This window comes from Coffea arabica, chromosome 8e (assembly GCF_036785885.1).
Source record: "Coffea arabica cultivar ET-39 chromosome 8e, Coffea Arabica ET-39 HiFi, whole genome shotgun sequence".
Taxonomy (NCBI): Eukaryota; Viridiplantae; Streptophyta; class Magnoliopsida; order Gentianales; family Rubiaceae; genus Coffea; species Coffea arabica.
In genome coordinates, this window is record NC_092324.1 from 28,585,530 (window position 1) to 28,612,059 (window position 26,530).

General features: G+C 38.8%; 1 long non-coding RNA gene across 1 annotated transcript; it reads right to left on the reverse strand.

Moving 5' to 3' along the window:
* Nucleotides 1-23,526: 23,526 nt before the first annotated feature.
* On the reverse strand, nucleotides 23,527-26,275 carry LOC140013139 (uncharacterized). Its single transcript, XR_011820209.1, has 3 exons — nucleotides 25,887-26,275; nucleotides 24,344-24,405; nucleotides 23,527-23,714 (listed from the first exon to the last, which is right to left on the reverse strand). It is a non-coding gene; the product is annotated as an uncharacterized lncRNA (long non-coding RNA).
* Nucleotides 26,276-26,530: the final 255 nt, after the last annotated feature.

The following is a 26,530-nucleotide window of genomic DNA, read 5'->3' on the forward strand; positions in this document are numbered from 1 at the left end:
GAGAGCCCAAACCTCTTGGACTTGGGAGAATTTCACGAGGAAATTTAATGAGAAATTTCTTCCGTCCTTAATCCAAGAGAAAAGGGAGGATGAATTCATCAAATTGAAACAAGGGACCCTTAGTGTAGCAGAGTATGAAGGGAAATTTACTAAACTTTCTAAGTACGCTCCTGAATTGGTAATTAATGAGCGAAAACGGATAAGACGGTTTGTATAAGGGGTTAATGTGGAAATCCAGGAGGGCTTGGCCGCAACCCAAATCTCTACATTTACTGAGGCTCTAGAGAAAGCCCAAAGGGTTGAGAGTGCAAGAATGCAAGTAAGGGACTTTCACAATAGGAAGAGGAACTTTTCTAGTCGTACTTCTGGACAGACTAGTAAGAATACTCAGCCTTCCAAAATTGGAAGAGGAATGGGAGGAATAAGGACTGTTGGAGCTAGGGGAGCTTTATCCAGAGGAGGTCGTAGTGGTCCGATTCAAGCTAAGGGAGTGCCTTCTAGTGGTTCGGCAGTGACCCCTCAAGTTACTTGTGGGTACTGTGGTAAACCCAACCACTCTGAGAATGACTGTTGGAGGAAGTCAGGGAAATGTCTGTTTTTTGGGAGTGCCGAACACCAACTCGCAGGTTGTCCAAAGGCTAGGGGTGAGCATCGAATTCGAATTCGGTAATTCGGTAGGTTGAAATCGGTAATTTTCGGTAAATGGTTCTGGAAATATTCGACCTAATTCGCATTCGAATTAGACACTACCGAATTCGAATTCAACCCGAATTCAATTCGGTAAACAAAAAAATACCGAATTACCGAATTCCAGAAAACTGCAAGGGTCGCCAATATCTCTTCGTTCTCGTACTCACTCAGGCACACCACACAAATTTCAGCCTCTTCACGCTCAGCCTGTTTTACACCAGGTGTTGTATGATACCTTCTAGTCTTCAGATGTTGGGAGATGGTTTCTTCCAGCCAATCATCTCCAGGGCCATCCGATTCTTCAACATCAGCATTCGAATCTTCATACAGATCAAACACCGTAGGCTCCTGCCCATGACTCAGTTCAACCAATGCAGTCTCTTCTTCTGGCTCAATCCTAATCCGCATGAAGATATTTGAAAACTGGTAATCAGATTCTTGAAACCAGCCACCAGTATTATTAGTGTTGTTCTCCTCGTACTCCCCAGCCGGAGAAAGAAGTACGAGGTTTGCTGGTTGACTGATGTGGTGATGATTATCAAAGCCAGTTGCTGCTTGCACATAATTCCCTTGCATCAACATTGCAGTGTTGTATGGCAGAGGGCCAAGAGTGAAACAAGAGGCAGGTAGTATTGGATAATGGTGGCAAGGAGGATATTCCAGGCTGCTGAAACCATAAATGGGCAGCGGAGAATGAGGGTACATCGTAATCTAATTGGGAAAGTAAATATTTTACCGTTTTACAAAATTCAATTTGAATTCGGTAAATCCGAATTCAAAAACCCCAAAACCAAATTCGACCCTAATTCGATTCTTACTAATTCGATACCACCGATTTACCGACCGAATTACCGAATTACCGAATTCGAATTACCAAATTGAAATCGATTTCGATCGGTAATTCGGTAATTACCGTAATTGCTCACCCCTACCAAAGGCACCAAAATTGGGAGGTAACCCTCAGAGGTCAGAAAAGTCAACTTCTCAGCAGACCAGTGCTGGAGGGAGCCGACCTAAGGTACCGGTTAGGGTTTATGCACTGGATCATCAACAGATGTCGCGCCCCATTTTTTAAAAATAAATAAATAACGAGTTTAGAAAAACAGATTTTTTGATTTTTTGAAAAAAAATGAAAATGGGTCCAAATGGGACTTGAAAATGTGACGATTTGACCCAAAATAATAGTTTAAAAAGGGTTTTTGAAATAAAAATTGGAGTCGCCACTTGGTATTGAGTTAAGGTGTACCAAGTCACCTAAAAATGAATTTTTTTTTAAGAAAAAAATAGGAAAACCCTTTTTAAACGACTCCAAATCTACGTAAATCAAAGAAAAAGGTTCGGAAGTCACATTTGAAGAAAGGGAAGGCAAGGATAAAAATTCGAGACACCCTTTCGACCTAGCCAAGGCTAGTTGCGTGATTTAGTCAAAGATTTTCTTATTCTTAACCTAAAAATTTATCACATTTGGATGTACTATATGAATGCAAACCCTAGACCTAGGAGGGTGTCGGGGGGTCAAAATTTCTCTTCAAAACTCGAATGGTGCCAATCACATTAATTGTGACGCCCAATAGTGACTCTTCGAAGAAGTCACGAATAATGCAAAAATATGGGACTCTAAGAAAAAGAAAAGGACTAATTATACAAATATATATGACCTAAAGGAATGCATCATGTTGGGTACGGAGGACTAATGTTCGTGACTCAATTTTCCCTTTAATAGAGGGAATACGAGCGTGCTAAGGCTAGAAAGCCAAACTCGTCCATATCCCATATTCAAGGGGTTATTCCCTAATCTAATCAAGCAAATGTACTATCCTAATTCTAATTCTTAAATGAATGCAAATCTAATGTTATGTATCACACATAGGGGTAAGGAATATACATATAAGGGAAAATATGGGATAGGGGATATACGTATAAGGGGATATCATACAAAATGATAAAAGACCCTAGAAAGCGAAAAATATGCATGAGATGACGTGATTTTATCACACAATCATGATCTAACGCTCGAAGGGTTTCTACGGGTCTAGTGTTGGACTAGACCACATCTATAAGTTCTCACTAGCGTTGGACTAGTGGAAAATCGGAACAAGGAGTCACAACTAGCATTGGACTAGTGTGGATTTGAGAAAAGGGACCACAACTAGCGTTGGACTAGCGTGATGACGTCACACGTTCATTACAATCAAATAAATCATGTAAGGCATAATAAAGAAAATAAATACATATAGCACATAACACATAAGCATGGTATCTAGATGCAAGGCCCTAAGAAAGTGGTAACACATAGCACGTAAGCATGCAAACCACACAAAACAAAATAAAACCAATAAGCCCAAACTATTACATTCGAGGGGGGGCTTACTACAATCTAAAAGGGGAAATAAAATAAATAATAAAAATAAATACCTAACTATTACAAATTTGGCATTCAAGTGCCTTTCAAATGATCAAAATTGAACTAAAATAAATATACAAATGTAAGTCCCAAAGACAACCAAGAGGGGGGGTGAATTGGGTTGATTAAAATCTTAACCAAATTTATGCACTTTTTCTTTAATAAAAATTTACCTTCTTTTCTAGTAAAGATCAACCAAGTAGATTAGAAGACAATAGCAATATTGATCAGAAAAACAAGTATAGATAAGCAATGAGAATTTTATTAAACAAAAAAGAATAAGATAGAATATCAAACCGATTGTCTACCAAGCTTTCCTCAAACTTGAAGACCAATCACTAGGTTGAGCAACTTCTCTTTGATGAAAGATGATCAACCAGATGTACAATGGAGGGAGCACTTCCTCCTTGCCCTAAGCCTCACTTAGTCAAGCTAAGAAGTTTTACAATCACTCAGATAACCCTCAACAAAGCTACACTAATGAAACTTTCAACCACAAGAGAAATGCTCACAGGAAATTCACACCACTTAGAGAACAAATCTAACTTTGGAGACTATTTTCTAGCTAAAATATCTCTTGAGATCTTGTAGACAAAGTGTGCAAAAGTCCCCACTTCGTTCAGAACAGTTTGATTTTAAAGGGGAACAGAAATGGACTTCATTAAAGCTTCCAACGGATAGAAGGCAGATGAAGAGTCAGCTAGCCGTTGGGGCTTTCGGACGTCCGACGATCAGATTATCGTCCGAACCAATCGTCCGAAAACAGCCAAGATGAAGTTCGGACGTCCGATGAGTTTTTGTCGTCCGACAGTACAGCGTCCGATCGTAGGCCGAGAGTTGACAAGTTATCTTGGAATTTTTCGGACGTCCGATCTGGTTGATATGCGCCCGAGGTGTGCGTCGGATCCTTCCGGAGGTCCGATGCTTCCTTATGAGCGTCCGACAGAGCTTCCTTCCTGATGTTCTTTATCCTTTCGGACGTCCGACAGATTCCTTTCGGCCGTCCGACATGAGTGTCCTGTTTTTGCTTCTTTTTTTGGTTGATTTGCATTTCATGACATTTTAGTACCTGATTCTTTGATAGGCAAAAACACTTATATTTGAAGAAGGTTAGATAGATATTTCAAAGAACTTTTGTGATCATCAAAACCAAGAATAACAACAAAGCTAAAGCCAATAAAGCAAATAAATAAATAAACATCCAAGAGGCATACAATTAAACACGTAAAGTCACATAGGGCACGTAGAGTCAAATAAAGTAAGAAATAAGGGATAGGGTGTACCTCCCTTGAGTTGGGGCCCTAATGGAGTGAAATTACTTATTTACCCTCCAAAATAAAAGAAAAGGTCAAGGCATCACTTTAATTAAGAAATAATCACACGAAATGGGAATAAGTGTGAAATTGAATCAATCAAAGGCACTTAAAAGGAGGCAAACAACCCATGCTTAAGAAATTAAAACAAGTAGAGAATGGCTTGTAAAAGCCAAAGAAGTTCGAGGGGTCAATTTATTGAATATTAAGGGTCTAAAAGGAATGAAATTAAAATTAATGGCTTAAGATAACAACTACCAATCAAATGACAAAACTCGCAAAAATAAATGGAAAAACTATTTGCCATGATTGAACAACAAAAATGCCAAAATTCCAAAAATCAAATTAACTATAAATCCAGAAAAAGTTATTAGACCCTTCAAATTCATCCTACAACTCCTTAAGAACCTACCCAAAAACAAGTCAAGACATATTAAAGAGAAAATGGCATGTTAAGATGACAAAATTGATTAACTTTTACGATTTTATGGGCCATAGCAACATTAAGCAAGTATTAGGGGGTCAAAAATGAAATTCTAAAGATATTTCCCATGCAAGCATGCAAAGCTACGAAACATATGCTTCTGCAACAAAGTTTCAACAACTTCTTAAGCTTTCTGCACGATTCCAGCCGTAGCTTGCTAACAAGATTCAAATTTAAAAAAACAAGACCACCATCTAATCCTCTCACCTTGCAATAAAAACTTTAGATTCAAACACAAAAATCAGACCAAAGAGCATGCAAACATTGAAAAGATATTCTGCAAATTTTCCTTGTTCACTATGGCAGTCTTATCAGATTACATGTTCAACCGCAAGTTAACTATTTCAAATCATACTCAACTTGAATCAAACAACAAGATTTCTATACGTATCCTTCTAGCATGAACTAACCAAGAACTGATATCAAGAGAATGAACTATACTACCCCATTTCAGCCACCAAGACCGGAATGTGCGAAGCAGGAAAGAAACAAGTAATAAGAATGAAATCTCAATGCTTACCCCTCACCCAAGACCGAACCCAAAATAAACAAAAGAAAAGAGCCTTCACACACGAAACTAGTATTGCCTAAGAACACCAAATTCTGCAAACACATCTTTCGGCCAAACAAAATTTCAAGCAGATCAGGAGTAACTAAAGCTACAAGCAAAGTCATTGTTGCGGCCAACTGCTATGTCTTGCATTTCTTGCTTTTAAATGGTAGCAAACGTATGCAAAAGCTCACCATCCGATAGCAAACAGACACAAGCAACAAAATCAGGCCAAACCAAAACCTCAACCAACCTAAGACTAAGCTTCACCAACGCTGCTGCAACAAGCCGAAAGCTTCGAGCTTGTTGCAGCAGATTTCTTTTTATGTGCAAAAATCAGTTAAACACCATCTGAATCCAGGCGACACAATCTTCAAACATTCTTCCTACTTTGCGAACGTGAAACTTTGAGATTTCAGCATGAACATCAGAATAGAAAACACGTACAAACTGGGAACCTTCACAACTATCCAACATATGACTTCAGACGCAGGTTCGAATGAATCAGCCAAGGAAATGTTATTTTCTTTTCAAAGTTAACATCTTTACTACTAAACTACAGCTTGAGAATGAAATTAACAACACCAAATAGATTTGGAACCCTAACAAACTTGTCATACAAAATAATCAACAAAAAGGCAACAGCTTTAACCTATAATGATAAGGAAAATGGCTACTGCAAATCTTTTCGCCATACTTGCAGACTCATCGCCGAACAAGATAGCACAACCATTCAAACAGATAACCATTAGAAACAACAAACAACCCATGATTCTCATAGAAACTATCTATAGGAAAAGCTAAAAAAGAAATCTTACAATGCTATTTCGATAGAAGTTGGCAGCGAATATGAAAAAGGACTCCAGTAGCTCCTCTCCTTCTTTTGGTTTGACTTGAAGCTCTCTTCACTTCCCTCCTTGGTTTCTTTTGTTTTCCAGATTCTCCCTCGGCTCCCTTTTTCCAGTTTCTTGCTTTTACCTTCACCGAAAGCTCCTCACTTTCTCCGCTACTCTACCCTCCATAGGGGTGAGCAATTACGGTAATTACCGAATTACCGACCGAAATCGATTTCAATTTGGTAATTCGAATTCGGTAATTCGGTAATTAGGTCGGTAAATCGGTGGTATCGAATTAGTAAAAATCGAATTAGGGTCGAATTTGATTTTGGGATTTTTGAATTCGGATTTACCGAATTCGAATTTAATTCGATAAAATGGTAATATTTTACCGTTTTCAAACTTGAAATTCCGAATAATATTATACCTCAAGCTTTTGTCGGATGTTCCAATTTCAGACTTTCAGTACCCTAAATTAACATTCGTTCTAATTTCACTATTTCTGCTCTCCTCTTCCTCTCGTTGCTTTGCGCCGTCGCCCACTGAAGTCTAAGCCAAGCTGTTTGCCTGTTTCTGAGTTTCTTCTCTCCTCAACTGAAGATACTTTCTCAGTTTGACAGCTTCTCCTTTCCTCTCGTCAACTACAGAAGCCTCCTCCAGCCGGTTCTCTCCAGTCTCCATACTCACTGTAACAGATTTTTGCCGCCAATTTGAGAGAATTTGTTGACGGTCTAGACGTTACTGGGATCCAAGATTTAGGGTTTGTCTCCTCTCCCTCTCTCTAGACGTTACTGGGATCAAGGCCATTATCATTGCCCATGAGGTCCTCTTGCTCAATTCTAAAGACCCTTCTGTTGCTCCCTTCGTTGAGGAGCTGCGCCTGAAAATCTTCCGCCACCACCAAGCTGTCCTCACCCCGTTGGTACATGTCTACTACTGCACTAGTGCTTTGTGACTGATTTGGCTGCTCAATTTGTTGATTTATCGTTCCTACATTGACTAGTGTAGAAAGTCTCATCCACAAGCCATGGGAACATTCCGGTTGAATTTCTGGAGTTGAAAGGAATTTTCTCTGGATTTTTAAATCAAAATTGATGAATTCACTTGCATTCATATATTTAGGGAAGACGGATACTACAGGAATTGAAGAGGTTTTATACAAACACTTCGGCTTAAACTTCACTTTCTAAACCCTCAAAGTGAAATCTGGAATCCTGTTTGAGGCAGAGTGTTAAGAAACCAATAGTTTTCTGGAATTCGGTAATTCGGTAATTTTTTTGTTTACCGAATTGAATTCGGGTTGAATTCGAATTCGGTAGTCTCTAATTCGAATGCGAATTAGGTCGAATATTTCCAGAACCATTTACCGAAAATTACCGATTTCAACCTACCGAATTACCGAATTCGAATTCGATGCTCACCCCTAACCCTCCCTCAATCTTCACCAGATTTCCAGCCGTCACTTTCATTCTCTCCTTATTCCCTCAGCCCTTTTTCTTTTGTTGCTTTTCTGAAACCTAGCCGTCAATCCCATCCTCCTCGTCCGTCCTTTGTTTTTCTCTACTCAGCCCAGCCGCCAACTCTTCTTATCCTCTCTTACCTCTCTTTTCTTTTCCTGTATTTTTCCTTATCTTTTCCTTTCTTTCAGCTCTCCTCCCTAGCTCTCTCACGCTATTCTCCTTCTCCTCTCTCCAAACCCTTGAAATTGTAAGGCAAAGATAGTAGAATTGTGCATTCCGGGAGAGGCAACCTTGAAATTGGATGTAAGGGATAGATTAGCCCCATCTGCACTTATTTCAGGAATCCGAGTTAGGAAAATGTTAAGTAAAGGGACTCGGGGATATTTGGCTTTTCTAATCAACACTCCTAGTGATAAAGTAAGATTGGAAGACATGCCTGTAGTGAAGGATTACCCAGATGTCTTTCTTGAAAAGTTAGAGTCCTTACCCCCGGAAAGGAAAATAACTTTTAAGATTGATGTGACTCCGGGAGTAGCACCTATCTCTAAGATGCCATATCGGATGGCTCCAGCCGAGGTGAGAGAATTGAAATTGCAACTGCAGGACTTGTTGGAACGGAATTTTATAAAAGAAAGTGATTCACCATGGGGAGCCCCAGTCTTATTTGTTAAGAAGAAAGATGGGAGTTTGAGGTTGTGTATAGACTACCGAGGCTTGAATGATGTTACTATTAAGAACAAGTACCCGTTGCCCCACATCGATGAATTGTTTGACCAATTGCAAGGAGCGGTAGTATTCTCGAAATTGGATTTGAGACAGGATTATTATCAATTGAGGATTTTGGAGAAAGATATACCCAAGACTGCTTTTAACTCGAGGTATGGACACTTTGAGTTTGCCGTGATGCCATTTGGATTAACGAATGCACATGCTGCTTTTATGGATTCGATGCACAGGGTCTTTAAGCCTTATCTGGACCAATTTTTGGTGGTATTTATTGATGATATTTTGGTGTACTCTAAGAATGTGAAAGATCACGAGAAACACTTGAGAATTGTTTTGCAAATTTTGAGGGAACACCAATTGTATGCTAAGTTTAGCAAGTGTGAATTTTGGTTGAAAGAAGTGACATTCTTGGGGCACATAATTTCTAAGGATGGGATAAAAGTGGATCCAGCCAAAGTTGAAGCTGTTTCAAAGTGAAAACGACCGGAAAACCCTACTGAGATTCGAAGTTTTATAGGGTTAGTAGGGTATTACAGGAGATTTATCCAGGATTTTTCTAGAATTGCTGGACCCATGACTGAGTTGACCAAGAAGAGTGGAAAGTTTATATGGAATCCTAGGTGTGAAGAGAGTTTCCAAGAATTGAAAAGACGTTTGACATGAGCGCCTGTACTAGCTCTACCAAATGGGAAGGATAGCTTTGTGGTCTACACAGATGTTTCTAAAGAAGGCTTGGGATGTGTTTTAATGCAAAATGACAAGGTGATAGCATATGCTTCTAGGAAATTGAAACCTCATGAAAGAAACTACCCGACTCATGATTTGGAGTTAGCGGCGGTAGTATTTGCTTTAAAGAAGTGGAGGCATTACCTGTATGGAGTGAGATTTGAGGTTTTTACTGACCACAAAAGCCTTAAGTATTTGTTTTCTCAAAAGGAGCTGAATTTAAGGCAACGTAGGTGAATGGAATTCTTGGAAGATTATGATTACACGATAAAGTACCATCCAGGGAAAGCCAATGTAGTGGCCGATGCTTTAAGTCGTCAAGTGCAAGTGGCCGGATTGATGATTAAGGAATTACACATGTTAGAAGAAATTAGTTATTGGAACCCTAGACTTGAGCCGAGGAAAGTAATCCTTGGGAATATTGTAGTAAATTTCACTTTGTTGGAACGTATTAAAGAGACTCAAGAAAAGGACCCTCAAGTGCAAAAGTGGATGGAGAGAGTCAAAAAGGGAGAGAAGTCGGATTTTAACTTGGGATCAAATCGTATTTTGAAGTTTCGGAATCGGATAGTGGTGTCAAAGGATGAAGGGTTTAAGAAGGAAATTTTAGCAAAGGCACACCGATCGAAGTTTACGGTACACCCCGGAGGGAATAAAATGTACCAAGATTTGAAGAGTTTGTATTGATGGGAGAGCATGAAGAAGGAAATTACCCAATTTGTCCAGACCTGTTTAGTCTGCCAACAGGTCAAAGCTGAACATTAGAAACCGTCTGGATTTTTACAACCTTTGGAGATACCTAAGGAAATGGAAAAATATCACTATGGATTTTGTATCAGGATTACCGAGGACACAAAGAGACCATGATGCTATTTGGATGATAGTGGATAGACTGACCAAATCGGCTCATTTTCTGCCGATTAATATGAAATACCCATTGGAGAAGTTAGCTAAGTTGTACTTGGATGAGATTATCAGATTACATGGAATACCTGTGAGTATCATGTCCGATAGAGACCCGAGATTTGTTTCGAGGTTCTGGCAAAAGCTGCAGGAAGTGTTGGGGACTAGATTGAATTTTAGTACTACTTACCATCCTCAGACCGATGGACAGTCTGAGAGGACAATTCAAACCCTTGAGGACATGTTGAGGACTTGTGTTCTGGTTTTTGGGGAAAGTTGGAGTAAGTTTTTGACATTGGTGGAATTTACCTATAATAATAGTTACCACTCTTCTGTTCGAATGGCTCCATATGAAGCACTTTATGGTCGGAAGTGTAGATCTCCGATTTGTTGGGATGAAGTAGGTGAACGAAAGGTCTTAGACCCGACTACAGTGCCTTGGATTGAGGAAGCTAATGAGAAAGTGAAATTAGTATGCCAGAGGTTTCAGACTGCACAAAGTCGTCAAAAGAGTTATGCAGATAATTGGAGGAAGGACTTAGAATTTGCGATTCGAGATCTAGTGTTTCTCAAGATTACACCTCTAAAAGCAAGTTTAATGTCTGGAAAAGGAAAGAAGTTACAACCGAGGTTTGTAGGACCTTATAAAGTTATCCAACGCGTGGGAAAGGTAGCGTATAAGTTGGAATTGCCACTGAGTTTGTCTCGGATTCATAATATTTTCCACGTGTCCATACTTAAGAAGTATCATCCACACCCTTCACATATTTTGCAACCGAAAAGTATTGATATTGATGAGACCTTGAACTATGAGGAGAAACCGGTAAAACTTCTGGACAGGAAGGTGAGAGAATTGAGGAATAAACGGATACCGTTCGTAAAAGTTCTTTGGAGAAACCACGAACTAGAGGAAGCGACCTGGGAGGTTGAAGAAGCAATTTGAGAAAAGTATCCAGACCTGTTCGCAGATCAAGGTAAATTTCGAGGACGAAATTCTCTTAAGGGAAAGAGGATGTGAGGACTCGAAAAATTTGTTTATTTTAAACTCCTAATTCTAGCTCATTTAATTATTTATTTGGCCAATTGCCCCGAATATTATTTTCTAATCTTTTTAGACCTAATTACATGGATCTATAGCTTAATTATATTTTTTAAGTAACTTGTTTCAAAATTTAATTTTTTGGAAGCTCGTTAAGTGAGAATAGTGAATGCGCGTTTGGAAACAATAACCGATTTGAGAGTACAATGAGTTTGGAAAATTGGAGACTTGTACATTAGTCTTAAAATAAGTATTTTTATGTTTAAATATTCAAGTGTTAGTTAGTTATACTATCGTTATAAGAATTTCTTAAAAATTCCACTTTATCGCGTACAAATCGGAAGTACGCGTTTTTACGCGCGCGATTAATTGAGAGACTTTAGACCTTTATTTTTAGACCATTAAGAGTGAATAATAATAGTATGAATGCAAGTGCATTAGAGGTTTAGTGCATTAGTGCAACAAACTCGAGAGGAATCGAGCACAAAACGCGTGCGTGCGCGCGGGAGAACGAGTTGACTTTTGAATTAATTAGAGCCACACATTTTAGCTTATCTTGGAAGCTTCATTAGAACCCAAAACACACACTCTCTCTCTCATTCCAGCCAGCCACCAAGGAGAAGAAAAACAACCAAAGCTCTTCAATTTTCTTGCACCATTTCTTCATTAAATCTTCACCAAATCATCTCAAACTTTAACCACACTTTGCAATCTACTTGGAGAGCAACTCAAGCTACAAAAAGAGCTTCAAATCCACGGTTTTTCTTGAGCAAGGAGGATCGAAATTTCTGCCTTAATTGTCGCGCCCTACTTTTTGAGTGTGTGAAAGTAGTGTGTATGTGAACGTGTGTAAACATGAAAATAAAAGGCCGGGGGATTGTGAAATGCGACGGTTTGGCCAAATAAAGTTCAAAAAGGGTTTTTGAATGGAAAAATGGAGTCGCCACTTGGTATAGAGTTAGGGTGTACCAAGTCACCCAAAAAGTGATTTTTGGAAAGAAAAGTAAACAAACCCTTTTTGAAGAATTTTAGGTCTACGTAACCAAAGCAAGGGATCGGGGGTCACATTTGATAAGGGAGAAGGCAAAGGCAAAGCCTAAGGCACTCCCTTACCCTAGCCAAAGCTAGTTGCGTGACTTAGCCCCTCTTTTCCTAATTCTTCTACCCAAAGTATGTTTTGCATGTTGGATATGACTAATGGATATGAAAAAAAATGCAATCCTAAATCTAAAATGACTCGTATGAGGTTTTTTGGTCCCAATCACATGAATTGTGATGGCCAATAAGGAAAACTCTCATAGAGGTCACGGGTAATGCAAATGAAGACCCAAATATGAGTGCAAGTGTGAAAAATGTAAGAGGAATGCAAAATAAGATAGAAATACAAATGTAAGTGCGAGTGTGCAAATGTAAGAAAAAGTGCAATGTGTGCAAATGTAAGAAAAGTGCATGTGTGCCAATTGAGAAAATGAAGGTGTTTGTGTGCAAGTGGATGAAAATATGGTATAAATAGTAGTAAATGCATATAAGTGCAATTGGGTGCAATTTGTGAGGTAGAAAATAAATAAGTGATAGGGAAAGAAGAGAAGTGTGTGAACATGGCATGTGGAGTGAGAAAAATATAAGTAGTGGGAAATGTAGATAAAAAATGAAAAAGTGATATGCATGAACCTAGAGGAATGCATCAAGTCGGGTACGGGAATGACTCCTAATTTCACGACTTTAATTTTCCCTTTGATTAGAAGGAAGAACTAGCGTGCTAAGGCTATTTTGTAGCCACACTCGCTCGTTTCCCTTACCAAAAGGGGACTCTCAGGCAAATGTACCCTATAACTAGCATGAAGATGCAAAAGCCTAAAATGAAGGGGAAAGGATTGGAGGAGCATGCCAAATGCTAGAAAACTAAGAAAAATGCATGAAATGTAGTGAAACATGCAAGTATGAACTAGCGAGGGAAATCCCTAAGGGTCTAGTGTTGGACTAGCCCATATCTATGAATTCCTACTAGCGTTGGACTAGTGGAAAACGGGACAATGAGCCACAACTAGCGTTGGACTAGTGTGGTGACGTGCATTCATCCATCACATTCATCTATGACTATAGAAAGCAAGTAGACATGCCAATCACCTATAAACACGTAGCACATAACACTTAGCATGCTCGACTAAATGCAAGAGCCTAATAAAGCAAATTAACACGTAGCAACAAAAGCAAGCAATCAATCTAATGAACCTATTACATTTGCTAACTAAAACAAAAGGGGAAGGGAAAAAATGGACAAAAATGCTCTCCAAGCCCTATCTATTACAAGCCAAGAGGTGTACACATACCCCATAAAGAATAACTTAATAAAAACAAAAGTAAATGAAAGGAATGAAAGGAATTAAGGAAAGGCAAGGAAAGCAAAGTAGGCATGCAATTGTCACTTAGCACGTTGGATCACATAGAGGAGAGAAAAAAAAGATAAAAGAAATTATACCTCCCCATTCATGATGTTAGTAACGGGATAACTTGGGCTAGAGTCACCAAAGAAAGGGATAACTTGGGCTAAAACCATCAAAGCAAAGAATTAATGCACCAATTTAGTGGTAAAATGTAAATAAGCCAATTTGAATCCACCAAACCATCGAATCCTTCTTCAATTGCAACTTAAAAATGATCGACTAATGCATAATTTCCAAGCAAAAGTGAAGCATTGATCAAATTTCTGAAATAGAAAAATGACTAAGGACCCAATAGCAACCATTAATCAATCAATCAGGGCCAATTGGAACATTTCAGGAACTTTAAGGGTCCAAGAGCAAAGAAGGTCAAGTAATCACAAATAATCACATAAGTGTTAAAGCATTTAAACAACTTAAACATCCATGTTCGCAAAGCTGGGGGGTTAATTGAAAGTAAAAGGGAAGTTTGAGGGGGCAATTTGATTGAATTTCCCAATTGTTTGTGCCAAAGTAAGATAAAGGGAAGCTTAGGGGGTTAAAAGGCAATTTTGATAATATTTGCATGCATGCATTGAAGAAGCATTGCTCTCGTTTCAGATTTTCTTTCCCTCTGCATCACGCAGCATCTCATTTCCAACCGAACATATCAACAAACATTAATCTTTGAATCAAACAAACCTAAAAACCAACCTTCCCTTCAATCATCAAGCCCAAAACTACACTCTTATTGCAGGATTAAGACAGCAAATCTGGGATGATGGCTGCTAGAAATATCGGCAAAACAGAATGCAGCAAAAGACTTCACATCAACAAAACAAGTGCAGCAAAAATCACTCGTTTCTCTATGATTTTACAACTTGTGAGCTACCCAGAAAGATTACATTAGATTTCAAAAAGCCATCATAAAACATTAGATGAAATCATGTAAGCTAATAACCCATTCAAGGTTCATCCCAGGTTATTTTCAGACACGGTTTCCTGCTGCAATTTTCCTGCTGCAAACTTGAGGCTCAAACAACACAGAGCTGAAGTAACTAAAGCTTCAAGCTTGCAAAACAAAGGCAGTGTTACGGCCTGCTGTTATGCCACACCATATTGCTTCAATTTACAGCCAACAAATGCATATGATTACCATCAAACAATCAGCCAACCAAAAGAAAATTCAAGCCACTCCATGAAATTCAGCAAACCCAAAAAAGAAAAAAAATTATTTATTCCTCTGCTGCAACAAGCTAAGAACTTCAGGCCTATTGCAGCAGATTTTCTCATTCAGCTTAGATATACGCATGCAAAGCAATCCAAAGGGTTCTAATGGATTTGGCAATTCAAATCAACTGGGAGAACTTGGGATAAGGGAGAGAGGAAAATAAAATATGACTGAGTACCATAACCATTTGCTGAAAACTCCGAACCAGATTTCTAAGACACGCAAAATCAAACAAGAGAGAGGAAATTGATGGCTTTCATTTCTAAGTTCCTAATCTTGCGCATTGCATCTTAATCAAACAACAAACCAAACCCAACCCTTCCAGCCAGATAAGACTCTAGTTATCCAGCAAATCCAATTTATCAACATCATTCACAGACCACAGAGCTTTCCTTTTTTTTTACCTAGATAAAGTTCTGGCTTATAGACATAAAAAATTCATATAAGAGCATAACAACGTAAGAAATCGATGCAGCTGCTTTAGTTTTCCTTCAGCATATCGGATTATTTGGACAAGAACTCCATATGTGATCGTTATCCTGCCCTGAAAGCAGCGAGGAAGAAAACATTGTTTGACACAAAGTGATAGACACCAAAACCTGATTTCCTTCCCTTTCTCGTGCAAACATCAGGCCATGGTTCCCTCTTTAAATGAAACCCATGCAATCCAGATAACATCGTACTATGAACCCCACCTAAACAGATTTCATTAACCTGAGCAATAACAAACCTAAGACAAACATTGGCCCAACAAATTTCGTTACCAAAACCAGAAATCATGCAGAAAGATGACGTTTTTTACTACCGACAAAGAAAGACACAAACAGGTTACACGATTCTCATTTCAAAGGTTAAGGGTGAGAAAAAAAAGGGTAAGGATGTATTACGGTGCTCTTCCGATGACGGTTATCGGCGATGCTGGATGATTGTAATGCGGCGGTGGCGGTCGTTGGTCCCCCTACTCCTCAGCCTTGCCTCTTCCGAAGCTCGGTTTCCTCTTCCAATCTCACCCAGAAACTCAGCTCTCTCTCTCACCCAACCCTTTTGCCTTAGGCCCCCTCAGAATTTTTCTCCGTTCATCCGCTGTTCCCCTCTCTGGTTTTCTTTCCTTTCTTCAGATTTTGCAGCCGTCACTCGATGCCCCCCTTCTTGAACCCTTAGCCTTTTCTTTTATATCCCCTCCAAACCCCTTAAACCTTATCTCAATGACTCTAAAGCAACCTCAGCTCCTCTCCTTATTGTTAGCCGTAGGATTTGCCAGAAAATGGCATATGTTTTTACGCTGCTGCATGCGGCTATATTTCCCTTTTTTTTTAAAAAAAAAAAAAAGGTAATTTAACAAAATTGATAATAACATTAAGTAAAAAACAACAACAATTTAAGTAATATCACATCAAAATATACAAACTAAAACAACAAAGTTGCCATTTTTCAATCTTTTTTCCCTTCATTTTTCACTTTCATCTTTTTTCTTTTCTTTTTTCTCTTTTTTTTTTAATCAAATTAGTAGATAAAATAAATGCTCGTAAACTAATTAAAATACAATAAGAGGCACGAAATAGGAAACAACCAAAATAAATCTAAAATTGAAACAAAAAATCTAAAAATAAAATTCGAAACCAAAAATTTGGTGTCTACATTAATCATCTAAGAAAGTAAGTGACGATCAACCTTGCAAATCTTGACTTATGGAAGTTGTTTAGCACTTATGAGTTCATAATTTCTTATGGGTAGTTTTAAATTATTGTAAAATTGGTGAGTGGGCTTTATGAATTCCCACTATGGCTTGATGGACTGATTTTGTGACTTTTGATGTTAATAATGTTGGATTAGTGCTTAAATTAGTAGAAATGAGTGATATTATGGATGAAAACTCAAAGGAAGTTAAGGGGAGAATTTTTTTATTTCTACCCCTGTGAATGCCGTGACCTTTAGAGTATTTTTTTGAAGTTCTATTGACTTGTTTATGATGTATATATGTTGTATGGGTTGTGTGGAAAGTTTCCACAAAAAATTACATGATTTGGTTGACCAAATATGGTGATTTCGAAAGTTCATTCAAAACTGGAATTTTTCCCGTATTGCACTGGCAGTGTTTTCGAATAGCTATAACTTTTTGCTCCGATGTCAAAATTGAGTGCCGTTTGTGGCACTGGAAACTAGATATTCCCATATTTCCAATGGTATAAAATGTACATCCTAATTCCACTTGAGTGATCCGAACCAACCTTGTAAAGTTGCCTGTTCTGTTTCTCGTTTTACTGGAAGCTCTGTTTTAAGCAGCGAGTTGATGCCCAAATATGAGCTAGTTGTGGACATATTTTTAAAATAATTTCTTCTGAGAAATTGTAGCTTTATGAATATAGTTTTCAGTGCCACCAACCACACACAATTCCAAGTTGAATTGAGTGAGTTGTGGCCAAGGTTCGAAACTGATTCAGGGATTGAAAACACTCTTTTGGCTAGTTGATGCCTTAACCTTGAGTGGGACTTGTTGTTTCGAAATTATTAGTGTTAATCACCTACCAAACACATCTTGGATGCTTCTTAGACATTTTCTACCTAAATGAACCATATTTGAGATGTTTTCATTGGCCGAATATTTAGAAAAGGAAAATTTGCATACAAAGACAGATTTGTCTTGGAAATTCGTGGGACTTTAGTGATTTTGTTAACCAACTTTTCGTACGTATTTTTCTATGAAATTTGACAGAGGAATAACCCTTATATGGTAGTGTAATACTGCTAATTTTGGTGCCATTATGAGTCCGTTTCGATGTTCAACCAAAGTCCCAACGTTCGTGAATTAAATCTGGAATTTGGCCTAACGGTCTCACTTTTCAGCAACTTTGAACCGCCATATCTTGGTGCTCAAAACTCCAATTCTTGTTCCACTTGTTTTGTTTTAAACTTTGATTGTAACTCTAATTGAGTTTCAAATTTGAGAGGCTAGTTCAAATTTTGTGAATTTTTCCGAATTTCCAAAGTTGGCCAAAAAACCAACCCCGAAACTGCCTCGATAGCCTAAAACATTAACTTTAAGCCAAATTTTGAATGTCTTCCATTTGGAATCATGGAAAAGTATCTTCTAGGAACTTTTAACACTTTGGAAGAAGTTTCTAACGGTACCAAGTTTTCCAATTTTGGACTTGTAAAGAGTGAGATACGATTTTTCAAAGATCTCGTATCAAAGCTGAAATTTTTGAAACTTAAGGAAATGGAGTTTTCCGATTTCTCCTTTTTCCTTCGATATCACATGATTGTTTTACACTTGAATTTGGAGATGAAAACCAGATTTCTCTTATGCTTTAAAACCCCGCCTTTGAGTCTCGATTTACGAGTAAATGGACTCATTTTCATGAGATTTTCTTAGATTGTACTCTAGTACAATCTTCTTCGATAATTGGGGTTTATGAGTGATAGATTATTATTAATTGCTCAGGCACTCAAGAGGACCTTCAAGGGGATCTTGTGACGACCCCACCTTCCCCTAAGGCGAACCAGAGGGTTTGGCGGGTCGCCTGCCCAGCTCTCGCCGGGACTCAGTCGTTCCTTAATCAAATTCGAAATAAAACCACAAGAATTCATATAGCAAACATCGAAACTTATATACATTGACAAACCCAAACGGAAGTGTAAAGATTGAATATACAAAGGTTCTCAATCCTTCATACGTCCAGCCCGTGCCAAGCACAAGGCGAGAACCACTACAAAAGAAACAAAAGAAACAAAAGAACTAAACTGGCTAGTCTGTGCTCTCATTCTGCTCGCCGTCCCCTGTTAAGGAAAACAAAACTAAAGGGGTGAGCTAAAAGCTCAGTGAGGTTCCGAACAGGTAATCAAACAAACAATTCAATATATCGCACATGGAGTATCAATAATTCAAGAAACATTTTCAATGGAAAGCGATAGTAACATTCATTAAAAGGATACGGGCTCACATGGAGCTATTTGTTTGTTCGTTCTCTTGACATTTCCCCTTATTCCTCCAATCGTTTCCAATATATTTTTTTGTAAGTAGAATCCCTCGTTCATCTCTTTTTTTTTTTCTTCCGGACGTTGGCCGGACTCCACCCATCCGGACATTGACCGGACTCCTCCCATCCGGACGTAGCCGGACTACAAGGTAATACTCGAGTATACCAAATTCACCCAGGGTCACCATATCGCCCGATTCGATCGGTAACGAAGGGCAGTGGCCAGTTCAGCCAAACGGCTTACATTCATGCACAACTAGCATTTAATCATTAATCATTGAAAATTTCATATTTATTTAGGTCGAGTGCGATAAAGTACACACTCGCCTAGAAAACGCGTTTTAACAATCATTGAAAGCACGTAACACATTATCAATTCATAATAACAGGCCAATAAGTCAAGGGATATAGCAAACAAGGAACACTCACCTAGGCACGCAAAATAATGTGTAAAATATCCCTCCGGATAACCCTCAGTCACTGAAAAAACCTAAGATTGAACAAGAGAACACATTATAGTTTATCGAGCAAAACAAAGAAACCCGACTCATTAGGAGTAAAACGTGTAAAGATGACTTCCAAGTAAGAAGAGGGTTGTTGGGAACCAAGGATGAAAAACATATGGAAAAACAAAAAGACTCTTAAAATCGTACTGGAAAGTAGTTCACTTGTGACCGATAAAACCCTAACTCACACTTCTATATTTTGGGTACGGAGTAAGTAAACATTTGGCGTTTTAAATCGAAGAGGTATCATGTTTGGGAATGATAAAACAGTCATAATATTTGTCAAACGAAAATATACAAATTCCAATAAAAACTTAGTCCTTGAGTGAAAATTTGGGCAGCACACCCTTTGTGTTTACCTAATTTCCCAGCCATTTTGGCTTCATTATTTTCTCAAATCAGTCCCAACATCTCATACAAAAATAATCTCACTTCCAAAAGCCGTTCACTAGGCTTCAAGTCATTCAAGTCATTTAGCTAGGAAATTAACCGGAAAGGAAAGTCAAGCCCTAAAATATGCAAGCAAGTACAGTGAGACTCGATAACGAGTCGTAAACCAATGCCAAATATGACCCCAATAGGGTTCCATAAACATATACAATCATTAGAGAAAACCAGAAAATTCGGAAATGCAATTAGCTTTGGCCCTAAAAAAAAACAGTTTTTGACTTCCTTTTTGCGGTAATGGCACCAAATGCCCTATGATTATCGGACGAAGGTGTAAGACCCACCATTTCGAAGCTAAAAGATAGGGCTACAATATCACAGAAGGTCACTCAATCCAAATCCTAGCACAACTAGGTCAAAAATGCAAAATACTATACCAGAATTCCCAAAACAGGTTTGCAAATCACACACAACTGTAATTACTATAACTCAGTCTATACAAGTCCAAATGCCGAAATTCCAAAGGAATATGATAGCTAAGACATCCAGTAACATTTCATCAGAAGACACCAACTTCAAAATCCAAACCAAATCCAGTCAAAATAGGCAATTACTATTGCAGTTCCGCACATTCTGTTCACCAAAAACAGCAACAGTAAAAACGGCATAACTCTCTCTATACTACTCCAAATTCCCTGAAATTTTGTAGGCACTTCATACTCACCAATACCTACAACTTTCATGTTTTGATCAAAGTCCAATTCGGCCTCTAGCTATGACCTAAAATTTCGGACAGAATGTAGCTTCAAGAACCCTAATTTTCCAGAAATTCTTCCAAATCCAAAATTGATTGCAATTATCAACTAGTCACACCTACTAGAGTCAAAGCCCCTTATTACCAACCATCAAAAACAACCACACCATCAAGATCATATGCAACCAGAAAATTCCTCATAAAATGGAAAACTTCACCAAATCAAGCCAAACCAAGAAATAAATCATATATTCCAACACTCAAGCCACTTCTAAGCATAAGATAACCATCATTAGGTGTAGTAGAGGTTCAAGCATCACTTACCAAGTAATCAAGAGAGATAGGGAGTGTGGACACCTTAGCTCTCCAAAAAAAACTTCACTAAGCACTCAAGAGCACCAAAGGAAGGAATTTTATGGAGTAGATTCTAGTTTAAGCACTTGAGTTGGGTGATTTGAGCTTGTTGGAAGCTTAAACTTGGAAGAGTTTTTCTTTCTTCTTGGATGAGAGGTTCGGCCATCAAGGAGCAAGAAATGGTAAGTTTTGTTCAATTTTTAAGATATTTAAACAAGTGGTCAAAAGGTCAAAAAATAGAATAGTAAACCATAAAGTCCACCCAATGGGAACATGACACATGGCACCTCATTAAATGCATTCTTATCATTCTTTTCTCTCTCACATCAATCACTTCACACACACTACTTATCTCTTAACACCCGACAAATTTTCCACAGTATCCGAAACTTAACCGTATTGGCCGAATTTTCCCGAACTTTTCGCACTCGTGGGTCCCACGTCCAATATATATTCTTACTGTTCTAAAACTACTCCAATACTAGAAAAATCATCTTACAACTCTAATTGCTCATAAAATCCATCAAGAAAATATTCCTAAGCCAGAAAATGCAGAAAACATGCAATTAAGGGGAAATAAACCCTCGGAAAAAAAATATTAGGGTTTTACGGGTTCTCACACTCTCTCCCCCTTAAGAAATTTCGTCCTCGAAATTTTTACCTTCATTTGCCTCAGACGAGTCCGGAACTGCTTGGTTGCTTAACGCATAACTTTTTGCTGGCCCATTCATTCGGTTCCTTCTTTCATGGGTTTGTTTCAGTTTGGTTCCTTCCACTTGTTGAGCACTACCCTCTCGTGGCTGTTTCTTCGGGCAATTGATAAGTTGATGACTGCTACTCCCACAAATCAAACATTTTCCCCTTTTCCGCCAGCAATCATTCTCAGTGTGATTTGCCTTTCCACAGTATCCACAGGCCAATCGAGGAGCTACTGTTGGATCTTCTCGAGAAATGTCCTTCGATCCGATCTGACTTCCTTTCATAGACCTTTCATCTAATGCTCTTAATGTCCAAGGTGGGCGAGGTGAATGGTTCACTTTTTGCACTTTGGAGAGCATTGTCTTTTCTCTGGATTCCTCAGGTGTGCTGTTGGATGTATCTCTTTTCCGCGTTTGACAGGCTTTTACTTGGGCTTTCACATCCTCAATTCTTTGGGCCTTCTCAAGAGCCTCTGTAAAGGTATTAACTTGGACTGCCGCTAATGCCTCCTGGATTTCCAAATTTAGTCCTTGTATAAATCGTCGTATTCTCCGTCGCTCCGTAACCACCAATTCGGAAGCGAATTTAGACAGTCTAGTAAATTTGGTCTCATATTCGGCCACACTTAGGGTTCCCTGACGCAACCCAATAAATTCGTCCTCTCTCCTTTCTTGGACTAAAGGTGGGAGATACTTTTCGTTAAATGCCCTTACAAAGTTCGCCCATGTCCATATCGTCTGTTCTCTTTCCCACTTGGCCTTAATTACATTCCACCACGCGCGGGCTGGTCCTTCGAATTGAAATACAGCAAAATTTACTTGTCTTTGCTCCGTATAATTCAAAGCCGCAAAGATATTAATCATCGCCTCCAACCACTGCTCAGCTATATCCGGATCAGGCCCTCCTTGAAATTTCGGAGGTAGAAACTTTTGGAACCTCTCAAGAGCCTTATCCTCTCCGATCTCAGGATTCCGGGGTTGATTCACTGGCATTTGACCTTGTTGATCTACCAGTCGTGCTAAGATATTTGTCATTTGGTGCATCGCCGTCGCCATTTGATCTCCAGCCTCAACCCTCGGTCCCTGTTCTTGCTCGGCCACTGTTTCCCTTTCTTCTCTCGGTTCTTGAGCTTGCCTAGCTCCACGGCCGCGACTAGCTCCACGTCCACGACTACGTCTCCCGTCCATATATATGTTTTTCCCCCTCTCTTTTCTTTTCTTTTCCCCCAAAAAGGTAATTGAGTAAATAAACAAAGGAAATTGACTACAATAACAAATTCTTGCACTCCAAATACACAATTAAATATATACGCACATAACACGCCATATCAAGAAGACAGATAAGCAAATACACGTCTACATATCAAGTTGGACAGATAATCATGTACACACAGGTATACTGACGTCATGTAGTAACAATATATAGGTAAATCAAAAGGAAAAGGTGAAGTCGTCCCAGTATCAGCCCGTCCGGTCTCTCACGTCACTTACTATCCAAACCAGATGGCCCTAACCTCTTGTGCCCATTCTAGTCAGACAAAGCCTGTTCATGTTCCTAAAATGCAAGTCTCAAGTACTTAACAGCACCGCAACTCAAGAGTACTCAGGCACGAGAATCCGAAATAAGATAATTCACATCTCGAGCTGCAGTCCCAAGAGTAAACTATCTACGATCGGAATTCCTACCTGACATACCTATCTGTGGTCCTCAGATACCATGAGAAAGATTTAAGGCCTATAACATTCGCAATTCAAGGCTTCACTTAATCCCTCATACTTATTCACCACTTAGTCCAGGGTCACTCCACGCAGAGACCACGCGAAGCAGCTATAGGTTTTATTGCCCAATCACTTAACTTTCAAGTCAAATCAAATCCCACAGTCCGGCATCCTAAACTTCAAGCCTAGGATACACTACAGAGATCTAAAGCCTAAGCTCTGATACCAACTGTGACGACCCCACCTTCCCCTAAGGCGAACCAGAGGGTTTGGCGGGTCGCCTGCCCAGCTCTCGCCGGGACTCAGTCGTTCCTTAATCAAATTCGAAATAAAACCACAAGAATTCATATAGCAAACATCGAAACTTATATACATTGACAAACCCAAACGGAAGTGTAAAGATTGAATATACAAAGGTTCTCAATCCTTCATACGTCCAGCCCGTGCCAAGCACAAGGCGAGAACCACTACAAAAGAAACAAAAGAAACAAAAGAACTAAACTGGCTAGTCTGTGCTCTCATTCTGCTCGCCGTCCCCTGTTAAGGAAAACAAAACTAAAGGGGTGAGCTAAAAGCTCAGTGAGGTTCCGAACAGGTAATCAAACAAACAATTCAATATATCGCACATGGAGTATCAATAATTCAAGAAACATTTTCAATGGAAAGCGATAGTAACATTCATTAAAAGGATACGGGCTCACATGGAGCTATTTGTTTGTTCGTTCTCTTGACATTTCCCCTTATTCCTCCAATCGTTTCCAATATATTTTTTTGTAAGTAGAATCCCTCGTTCATCTCTTTTTTTTTTTCTTCCGGACGTTGGCCGGACTCCACCCATCCGGACATTGACCGGACTCCTCCCATCCGGACGTAGCCGGACTACAAGGTAATACTCGAGTATACCAAATTCACCCAGGGTCACCATATCGCCCGATTCGATCGGTAACGAAGGGCAGTGGCCAGTTCAGCCAAACGGCTTACATTCATGCACAACTAGCATTTAATCATTAATCATTGAAAATTTCATATTTATTTAGGTCGAGTGCGATAAAGTACACACTCGCCTAGAAAACGCGTTTTAACAATCATTGAAAGCACGTAACACATTATCAATTCATAATAACAGGCCAATAAGTCAAGGGATATAGCAAACAAGGAACACTCACCTAGGCACGCAAAATAATGTGTAAAATATCCCTCCGGATAACCCTCAGTCACTGAAAAAAACCTAAGATTGAACAAGAGAACACATTATAGTTTATCGAGCAAAACAAAGAAACCCGACTCATTAGGAGTAAAACGTGTAAAGATGACTTCCAAGTAAGAAGAGGGTTGTTGGGAACCAAGGATGAAAAACATATGGAAAAACAAAAAGACTCTTAAAATCGTACTGGAAAGTAGTTCACTTGTGACCGATAAAACCCTAACTCACACTTCTATATTTTGGGTACGGAGTAAGTAAACATTTGGCGTTTTAAATCGAAGAGGTATCATGTTTGGGAATGATAAAACAGTCATAATATTTGTCAAACGAAAATATACAAATTCCAATAAAAACTTAGTCCTTGAGTGAAAATTTGGGCAGCACACCCTTTGTGTTTACCTAATTTCCCAGCCATTTTGGCTTCATTATTTTCTCAAATCAGTCCCAACATCTCATACAAAAATAATCTCACTTCCAAAAGCCGTTCACTAGGCTTCAAGTCATTCAAGTCATTTAGCTAGGAAATTAACCGGAAAGGAAAGTCAAGCCCTAAAATATGCAAGCAAGTACAATGAGACTCGATAACGAGTCGTAAACCAATGCCAAATATGACCCCAATAGGGTTCCATAAACATATACAATCATTAGAGAAAACCAGAAAATTCGGAAATGCAATTAGCTTTGGCCCTAAAAAAAAACAGTTTTTGACTTCCTTTTTGCGGTAATGGCACCAAATGCCCTATGATTATCGGACGAAGGTGTAAGACCCACCATTTCGAAGCTAAAAGATAGGGCTACAACATCACAGAAGGTCACTCAATCCAAATCCTAGCACAACTAGGTCAAAAATGCAAAATACTATACCAGAATTCCCAAAACAGGTTTGCAAATCACACAAAACTGTAATTACTATAACTCAGTCTATACAAGTCCAAATGCCGAAATTCCAAAGGAATATGATAGCTAAGACATCCAGTAACATTTCATCAGAAGACACCAACTTCAAAATCCAAACCAAATCCAGTCAAAATAGGCAATTACTATTGCAGTTCCGCACATTCTGTTCACCAAAAACAGCAACAGTAAAAACGGCATAACTCTCTCTATACTACTCCAAATTCCCTGAAATTTTGTAGGCACTTCATACTCACCAATACCTACAACTTTCATGTTTTGATCAAAGTCCAATTCGGCCTCTAGCTATGACCTAAAATTTCGGACAGAATGTAGCTTCAAGAACCCTAATTTTCCAGAAATTCTTCCAAATCCAAAATTGATTGCAATTATCAACTAGTCACACCTACTAGAGTCAAAGCCCCTTATTACCAACCATCAAAAACAACCACACCATCAAGATCATATGCAACCAGAAAATTCCTCATAAAATGGAAAACTTCACCAAATCAAGCCAAACCAAGAAATAAATCATATATTCCAACACTCAAGCCACTTCTAAGCATAAGATAACCATCATTAGGTGTAGTAGAGGTTCAAGCATCACTTACCAAGTAATCAAGAGAGATAGGGAGTGTGGACACCTTAGCTCTCCAAAAAAAACTTCACTAAGCACTCAAGAGCACCAAAGGAAGGAATTTTATGGAGTAGATTCTAGTTTAAGCACTTGAGTTGGGTGATTTGAGCTTGTTGGAAGCTTAAACTTGGAAGAGTTTTTCTTTCTTCTTGGATGAGAGGTTCGGCCATCAAGGAGCAAGAAATGGTAAGTTTTGTTCAATTTTTAAGATATTTAAACAAGTGGTCAAAAGGTCAAAAAATAGAATAGTAAACCATAAAGTCCACCCAATGGGAACATGACACATGGCACCTCATTAAATGCATTCTTATCATTCTTTTCTCTCTCACATCAATCACTTCACACACACTACTTATCTCTTAACACCCGACAAATTTTCCACAGTATCCGAAACTTAACCGTATTGGCCGAATTTTCCCGAACTTTTCGCACTCGTGGGTCCCACGTCCAATATATATTCTTACTGTTCTAAAACTACTCCAATACTAGAAAAATCATCTTACAACTCTAATTGCTCATAAAATCCATCAAGAAAATATTCCTAAGCCAGAAAATGCAGAAAACATGCAATTAAGGGGAAATAAACCCTCGGAAAAAAAATATTAGGGTTTTACGGGT